Below are 8,985 nucleotides of genomic sequence, written 5' to 3' on the forward strand. Positions count from 1 at the left end.
GCCCTCACTGATAGATTCTTGGAATCGCTGTTGTTGTCCTATTTACGCTTTCCCTGGAGACGCGCTATTTCGCCGTCAAGAGGCAATACTACCGTCGAAATACGAGGGAAGCAGAGTGCGAGCGGGGCCAGTATTGCGAAGTGTCGGATTCTTAAAACTGCTCGATACAGACGAAGGAGAAAAAGGCTAGACATAAACGAATGTGCAGTGAATCTTTCTTCCATTCTGGGGGCTCAGGCTGCTCGTGGCAGTTGTACGCAGCAAGTCGAGAACCGCTAGCTCTCAACGGCATTCGCGCTATTTTCTGCTTGGTGATGAACGGTGAAGCGGTTTCTTTCTCACTTAAGCAGTCAACTGCGCTACTTTGTGCAGGCTGCGGGCGCTCTCAATTTGCAATGCGTCGGTTTCTTTGTTTGCATGTAGTCACGCAGACGCGGCGTCTATATATGCAAGTCGTCAACGTATTAAGCACCATGCTATCACGTGGTCGGCCATGTTTTCTGCGCAGTGGAAATGTGAATATGCTGAAAGATGCTCGAGAAGTGCCGCATGCATTTTTCAATGCCTCACGTTCGGTTCATTATACAGGGATAAGGGAGAGAGCTGACATTTATTAGCACCTCTCACAAGGTTGACAGGGATCCGAGGCGCAGCTCGGTCACAGCAATGTCCTCAGCCGTTGACTGGAATCTCCTGGATCTCAGGAGCGGCCAGGGCTTGAGTGATGACTTCACGTTGTCCGTTTTCTTCCTGTTTTGGAAGCAGTGCCCCCAGGACACGTTTCTTCTGTGAGGTCCTCCAAAGCCAGGACACCTTACACAAAGCGTTTCCCAGCGGGGTTACCATGCATGCAGCACATGAGGCGCCGACGCGCACGACCAGTTGTCAGCGCCCTTAATTCGAGTGTTCGGTCTCTGCACAGTGAACCTATAGCACAGAGATGCATTATGCAGCCAAGCTGGCATTAACGGTAGACGCGTTTGATATATGTGTGCACTACCTGTCCACAGCCATACCCGGCAGGATGCAGGCGACAGTTGACCGGAACCTATACCCTGACAACAACTTACAACTTCTTACAACTGACATGGAGGCTATGCACGAACATGGAAATTGCAACGACCACTGCAGAGTCCATCAGAAGCTTGACTGCTACCGGACTTACTGCATAATTTATGGTTCATGGGAGTTTAACGTCCCAAAGCGACTCAGACTGTGAGGGACGACGGAGTGAAGTGCTGCAGAAATTTCGACCTCCTGGGGTTCTTTAACATGCAGTGACATCGAACAATGCACGGGCCTCTGGAATTTTGCCTCCATCGAAAATCGACCGCCGCGATCGGAATCGAACCCGCGTGTTTCGCGTCAGCAGCCGAGCGCCTTGACCACTGAGCCACCGCGGCGGCTTAATTTGTGAACAAGGATACGAGAAGCGGCTGCAGAGCGCTCCGTTTGATGGAAAGGGCCCAAGGAATTTCTCACTCACATGTGGTGCTGAATGAAATATGTTAGAGTGCGACTGCTGCTCTCATGCTTTTAAGGCGGAAGCCTTTAATGCCTCATCGTTGTAAGCAGGAGCTGTCGACAGAAATGTCACGCTTTTCAATTGGTCGAAACGGTCGTGACGTCCCAGTGCGCAAATTTCAAACGTGGACAATTGTACTATGCTTACTAACCATGCAACTAATTAAAGGGATCGTAAAGTGATGCTTTAAGTAAGGTTGACTGAATTTAGTTTAATTGCTTACTTAACCAATTAATCTAATTAAACGTCCTAGTCTGACCACATAAATAAATAAAACCGAGTAAGAAATTGGCCGAGCTTGGGAATCGAACCCCGGTCTCCGGAGTGCGAGTCGAGCACGCTACCACTCCGCCATGCCAGCTTTTTTTTCTTTATTTTCGAGATTGACATGAAAACAATAAGACCACTTCAGCTATACTTGGGCTGATACGGGTGACGTTAAAATTTCTTAAGTTTCACTAGATCGTCTAGTAGTGTTACCCACTGGGGTGGGTCACGCTGCGCCTGGTAACATTCCCGCAGATAAACAGCACTTTCAACAAAGTTCTCACGTGTACTACGAGTGTTTATATCAGCATGCCTTACTTGCATTCGCGTTTTCCACAAGCTGTGGAGGCCAAGAAGCATTAATAAGTCATAGGGTACCTCTTTGCGATCAACTGGTAGAAATCTGATACCATAAGGGTGCAGTGGTAGTTCCTTCTTGATGGTTCTCTGCAGGACATCCCAGAAAAGTATGGCGTCCCAGCAGTCTAGGAAAACATGCTCAATTGCCTCCGGCTGCTTACATAACAGGCAACTTGTTGTCCATGGGACAAAGATTCCTTTATCATGGAGCCAGGTTTTAATGGGTAGTGTATTAGAGTGCAATTTGAAAAAGAATGTTTTCACTGTCGGCCGGACCGGCATCATTTTCACCTGTTTTAAAATATCCTGCCCTGGGCCTCCACGGTAAGGCGCACGATACAAAGGTGGCGGCAGCATAATATCAACCAGATCCTTATACAGCTTCTTTTTGGGAACGTTATACAGGTATTCTAGTGAAAAACGCACTTCCAACAACCTGAAGGAAAGGACAACCTCACGCAAATATCCGTTCACAGCACCACACATGTTTTCACACGATGACACTATGATTCCGGGGAGAAGCCTTTGCAACCGCATTTGCATAACAGTTCTCAAAAATATGTCATTTTGATCACGAAGGAAAATAAAGCGCGACACCACTTGACGCAAAAACAAATGAACCAGTCCAACGCCACCGCTTTTGACTGAAATAAACAAGTTTGTTCGCCTGGTTTTCTCCCAGGTCGACGCCCAAAGAAAAACTGCAAACACTCGATGGATTTTTTGAATATTGCTGCGCGACGCACAGAGCACATTCATCACGTACCATATCTTAGAAATCAAGAAAACATTGCACACAAAGGCACGTGAAAAGATTGACAGCTGCCTTCCTTGCCACGCGTCCGCTTTCTCTCTTGCCTTTAACGTCTCCTCGTTCCATTGTGTGCTGGGATCGCGATAACTTTTTAGGGGCACCCCAAGGTACCGCGTCGGTAAGTCAGTCCACTGCAGTCGAGAAAAAAAATCTGGTGAAATATCCCATTCTCCATGCCAATATCCTGAGCTTTTTCTCCAGTTTATCTGACATCCAGTTTGGTCGCAGAACTTTTCGACCACATTCGTAGCTTCACGAATGCTGTCTCTGTTTGCGCAAAATACCGCTATGTCGTCCGCGTATGCAAGGATTTTCACTTCGGCTGCCTGAAGCTTGAATCCAGAAATGCAGTCACTGTTAAGAATGGCCAAGCACAACGGCTCACTTCCGGCCACCGCAGTGTTCGGACGTGCGATCAAGGGCTCAGTAGGAGCGGCTTCAGCGGCCTTGTTTGGCCGCGGAAACAGGGTTACTGAACAGGAAAGTTCCTACCAGGTTGTTCTGCCAGGTCTGCCTACAGGGCGTTCTGTTTTAAATACCGTTTTTTTGCACGCCGACATCACGGCCCGTCCTTACCGGGTGGAAGATTTCCGAGACGCGTTAGCCCAGCATGCGCTGCTCCCTGACGTTATCGCCCTGGGGGCGTATCGCATGAGCCACGTCTGGGCTATCACAATGAAGGATGCCGATGCAGCGCGGAATATTGCAGGCGTCGGTGAGCTGCTCGTGAAGGAACGCCGCTGCTTAGTGATCGACCCGACGAACCAGGACGTGCGCCTCAAGCTCCATTGGCTGCTCCATAACGTGCCCGACGCGGACGTGCGTGTCGCCCTTGCGCCGTACGGGAAGGTGGCAGAAGTGGCCCGGGAACGCTGGCGCGTGAAAGGCGTCTCAGAGAAGGGGCCGACCACAAGGCTTGTTACCCTGAAGTTGAAGGCCGGTGTTACACTCCGCCATGCCAGCTCGATGGTTTAGAATGAACAAAGGTGCGTCTAGTGAATACGGTGTCTTCGTTCATTCCCATCTTCCTCCCTTCCCGTTACGGCGAGGTTTAGGTGTCCTCCGAGATATGAGAGACAGATACATTTTCTTTCCTCAAAAACCAATTTACCGACGAGCAAGGCGTATTTGTCCGCTTTTCAGATTGGTCCAAATTGTTGTGACGTCACCGCGCGCGAATTTTGACGGTTGTCCACCGAAATATGCGACACAGTTACTGCGCAACTTCCTTTCCTCAAATACAATTTTCGACTAGTGTGTAATGAGATATGTGAGACAGTTAATGCCTAATGTCCTTTCCTCAAATATAATTTTCATTTTCTTCATTACGGCCCCTCTTTATTCTTTCACTCACACTTCCCGCCTTTCTGTACGGTGCGGCTAAGGTGTCCACCGAGATGACAGAGAATTACAGCCCCATTTCCTTTCCTCAAAAAGCGTTGCGTTCAAAGGGCAACGCATCGCGCCGAACGTGTGGTGGCGTTCCGTGCATGGATGGATGGAAACAACTTTATTACACAAACAAAAAAAAATCTTCCAGGGTGGTCCGCTACTGGTCCAGGAGTCCACGGGCTTGCGCTTCATGTAAAGCCCGATCCACTAGCCATTTCTGGCCGGCGGGCTGAGCGGTCCGTAAAGCAGCCTCCCAGGAAGAATGAGTGGGATTGGGGATGGGGAGTACTGCCTTTGGGGAAGGACATTCCCAAAGGTAGTGGAAAAGTGTAGATCTGGGCACGCCACAGGTGGTACAATTAGGAGGAAAGGTGGGGTGAAAGCATGAGAGACGGTGGGGGGAAATAAAACAGCCTGTCTGTAATTGCCGCCATGTGGCGCTGGATGAGGGCGACAAGGAACTGTGGGGTGGTGGCAGTGTCATGCGGCTGAGTTTGTAGAATGTTGTAATTTGATGAGATGTATACAGGACAGATGTAGCCTCGTTCGCAGGGTTGGGTGCCTGATCATCCGGGGTCCGGGAGGAGAGTTCTCGGGCCAGCGCATGAACGCGCTCATTACCGGGGATCGAGGCATGCCCAGGGACCCACGACAGAGTAACCGTTCGGTCGAGAGAGGTGACTGTGGCAAGAATACGATGTGTTGCCGGCGTCGCCACGCCCTTTAGGTAGTGGCGGTACGCGGCCTGGGAATCTGTGCAAATTTCGGTTACGTTTTTGTCAATGCTGGGGTGGGCCAAAGCAAGTGCGATGGCGGCTCCTTCCGCTTCTGCAGGCGAATTAGTTCGGATAGTGGCGGCGGCCCCCACTGTGCCGTCTTCATAGGCTGCGACTGCCGTGAAATATCGTGGACTCCCTGGCAGCGCTACAACACGCTGTCGCGTTCCACTCCTAAAGCCGAAGCTTAAGCATCATTAGTTGGCAGTTAATTAATGCACCAACAAAATGTGCAGTGAACTATCGCGTACCAGAATGCAGCACTCAGGCTTTCGCCTTTCACCACTTTAGCCGCTAAAGTTCCTCGTAATTTTTTAGAGTTCTTTGAAGCTTCGTATACATTTCACGATAGCACACAACGTACCCAAGGCCATTCGTTCGCGTCGTAGCCGTTGTGTACGGCGCCTTTTCTACAGTACGCGGACGTTGCATATTAGCCCGATACACGTGCTGGGTTGGTTTATATGAAATGTCTCAACCTGGCCAGCTGCCCGTTAATACAAAGTTTTAATAAAACCGCTGCCTTCCATCTTGCTTACGAGAGAGAGAGAGAGAGAAACAACTTTATTGCCATAGATTGGAGGGATTTAGGGCAGGTGGGCTTGGTGTGGCCCCCAGGTGGGGGCGACTTCCTGGGCCCACGAAATGAGTGCCAGTTGGATGCTCTTGTCTGGCCTTTTGAGGAGTTGGTTCCATCCTTCTTCGGAGGGAGCTGGCAGTAAGGTTCGAGGGGGCGGATTTCCCGCGCAACCCCAGAGGATGTGTGCCTGGGTGGCGATTTCTCCCTGGTAACAATTTTGGCAGACGGGGTCATATTCCCCGTCTGTGATGAGTGAAAGTCTAGAATGACTAAGGATGGAGTGTGTGTGCAACCTGCGGAGCAAGGTGGCTTGCGCTCGATTCAAGTCGGGGTGTGGAGGCGGGAACTGGCGTCTCATCTCTCTGTAGAGGTTGGTAATTTCGGCAAAGGTCTGGGGAGCCTCGGCAAGAGCGTCTGGGTCCGTGGGGCCGGCCGCCCGGTTGGTTAGTCCTCGGGCTAGTCGGTCGACCCCTTCGTTTCCAGAGTTTCCCGCGTGGGCGGGTACCCAGACCAGATTGATCTTATGGTCGGGAGTGCAGCCGCGAAGGATGCGTGCAGCGGGGTGGCAGATAAAACCTGCCGAGTAATTTTGTATCGCTCTTTTGGAGTCGCTGAGGACTGTGCGCGTACGTGGGTCAGCGATGGCCAGCGCGATGGCGGTTTCTTCTGCCGCTGTCGGAGAGTGAGCTACTACTGTGGCGGCGGTGACGAGAGTAGATTGTGGCGTGGTTGCACAAGCCACGTATGTGTTTGCACTTTGCCGTGCAGCATCTACGTTCAGCGTACAAAGCGGCACTGGGGCTACCTCAGTACGCCAGCACACAGCACCTCCTCCAACTCGGCATCTACAACACGCTCACAGAACTCATAGAGGCACACAAGACCGCCCATATCCACCGCCTCTCCCGCACTAAACACGGGCGGCTCATACTTGACCGTCTCAACATCAACCCCATAGGCGACGTCCACCCCACGACGCCCATTCCGATAGGGGTCTAAAGCCGCCTAGTTATAAAACCAATCCCCAAAAACATGCTACCTGGCCGCCATGATACGCGCCGGCAGCTGAAAGCCCAAGCACTAGATGCCGCATACCTTGCCGACGAACATCTTGCTTACGAGCCACCCATCTTGCGATTGTTTATTCCTCCCTCGCGAAACTTGGCAAAAGCTGTGCTTATTTGGGCGATCATATTTTCTTTGGGATTATTAAAAGGAGTAACCATCTTCTTCAATCTGCCCAATCACCAGGCAGGCCTTCGTAAGGCTTCTCAAGAATAGGTCATATTCACGCTACAAATAAGGTTAGGAAGAAATCCAGAGAATAAACGCAACCCACTAATATTGCATTCACCGAAAGCTACAGAGTGTTTCACTCTGTCGAAACCTCAGCAGTCATGCAGATATTACGTACTAAAGGTGCATGATAACTTTGCGTAAAAATACTAGAAAATATCAAAACGTCTTCACAGCCAGAATAATCCTCCTTTAACGCAGCAATAAAATGTCAATATGGAAGGATATCAGACAAGAAGAAACGATCTCTCCAATCCTATTCACCGCTTGTTTGCAGGAGGTATTCAGAGTACTAGACTGAGAACAGTTGGGGATAAGAATTTATAGAGATTACCTCAGCAATATGTGATTCGCTGATGACAGTGCCTTGCTAAGTCACTCATGGGATCAATTGCAAAGTATGATCAATGCCTTAGACAGGCAAAGTAATGTTCATCACTCTCGGAAAAGATTACCATTGGATAAAGTCAGTAGGATAAAATCATTATTCGATAACTCGTGCAAATATCTCCAACACTCCAAGAACGAAAACAAGGAATTTCGCACAACTATCTTTAATTTCACACCATGTGCTTGTCACCTTTCTAGGAGTTATACATTCCAATTAGTTTCCTTTGTACATGGTGGAGTGTTTTTAGCGGGAAATCTTGTAATAGTGGCAACCACATGTTTTCCTGTATGTATGTTTCTCTCAGTTTTTTTGCCTTTCCGCAATATTTCAATGGCGATGTACGCCATCAGTCGCAGCAATGACCACGAAGAGTTCGGAAGTCTTGGCTTTTCTCGTCACTTATGAAACATGCTGTGTCGCGAAGACGTCATTCATTTAAGCTCTTCTTATGTCGTGACATTGTGTTTGGAAACTATGCTTGTTGGCTTATCTTCCCACTGAACCATTTGCAGGTGACTTGCTCAAACGCGAGCCGGGGCTGCAACGTTGTGATGGGAGCAGAGGATCTCTCCGATCACATTCGCGACGAATGCCGTTACAAGCGTGACCTGGGCCCCGAACAAGACCAGGAGCGAGCGCCATGGCCACTACGAGAAGCTACGCCCCGGTTCTGAAGGATGACAAGATGCCATCTGCTTTCATCTCCGTTTCTCCGAGCACGCTTTAATTTCAAAGAATCAATTCCATTTCTAAAATCAATTAAAAAAAATAAAGCGTTCGCGTTAGTGCCCTGTCTGGCATGATATTCGCGAATTTTATCACCGTGAGCTGTATGCGTGAAAACATGTGACACTCTGATGCAGGTGTGTGTGAAATAATCCAGATCACAGTTTAAGCCCCAGCTTTCCTCGGCGGAATGCAAGCAGTTCCTAATTGAGCTCACCTTTGAAGACAATTAAGTTGGCATTATAGCTATACAGTCACAAAATATATTTGGCTGGATATCCTGGAGTTTTTTTCATGTGCTCATGGAGCATCCCGTGCGGGTAGCCATGACCCAAAATAGGTCTAACGAAACTTATATAGGGAGCATTTTTTTTAACTTCCTTGGCGTACGTGTAAAAGTCCTGTGAATAAAATGCTTATATGCTCCTTCTTCACGTAGTGCATCGTTACTACAGGGTTCCAGCATATCGAGTCCGTGGTTACATTACCGTCGCCGTGTTACCGGACTCTCGGGTTGACGCTGAAAAATTGGCTCAAGACGGTTAGCATAGCGTCTTTCCCGTAACAAGTTACCGTAATGTGAAAACGAGGGATGATGATGGTTGATGCCTCTTTATTTACTGCAAACATAAATACGCACTCATTGCCTACATTTCGATGCAGTGAGATGCTGCATGCTCTTTAATAGTCTTTCTCTGCGCATAAAAAGACCTACTCACTACTTTTCAGCTTACAGCCGGCAGAACGACATTTCAATGTCGCTCGTGAATCAAGCCACCTTGCCTACCATGGCCAGACCGAATTTTGGTTTGCACAGCACAATAAGCTTCTGTACGTTGAGTGTGGTGCGAACGCTGT

The sequence above is a fragment of the Amblyomma mixtum genome, chromosome 9 (genome assembly GCF_055824585.1).
Source record: "Amblyomma mixtum isolate Tamu chromosome 9, ASM5582458v1, whole genome shotgun sequence".
Classification (NCBI taxonomy): domain Eukaryota; kingdom Metazoa; phylum Arthropoda; class Arachnida; order Ixodida; family Ixodidae; genus Amblyomma; species Amblyomma mixtum.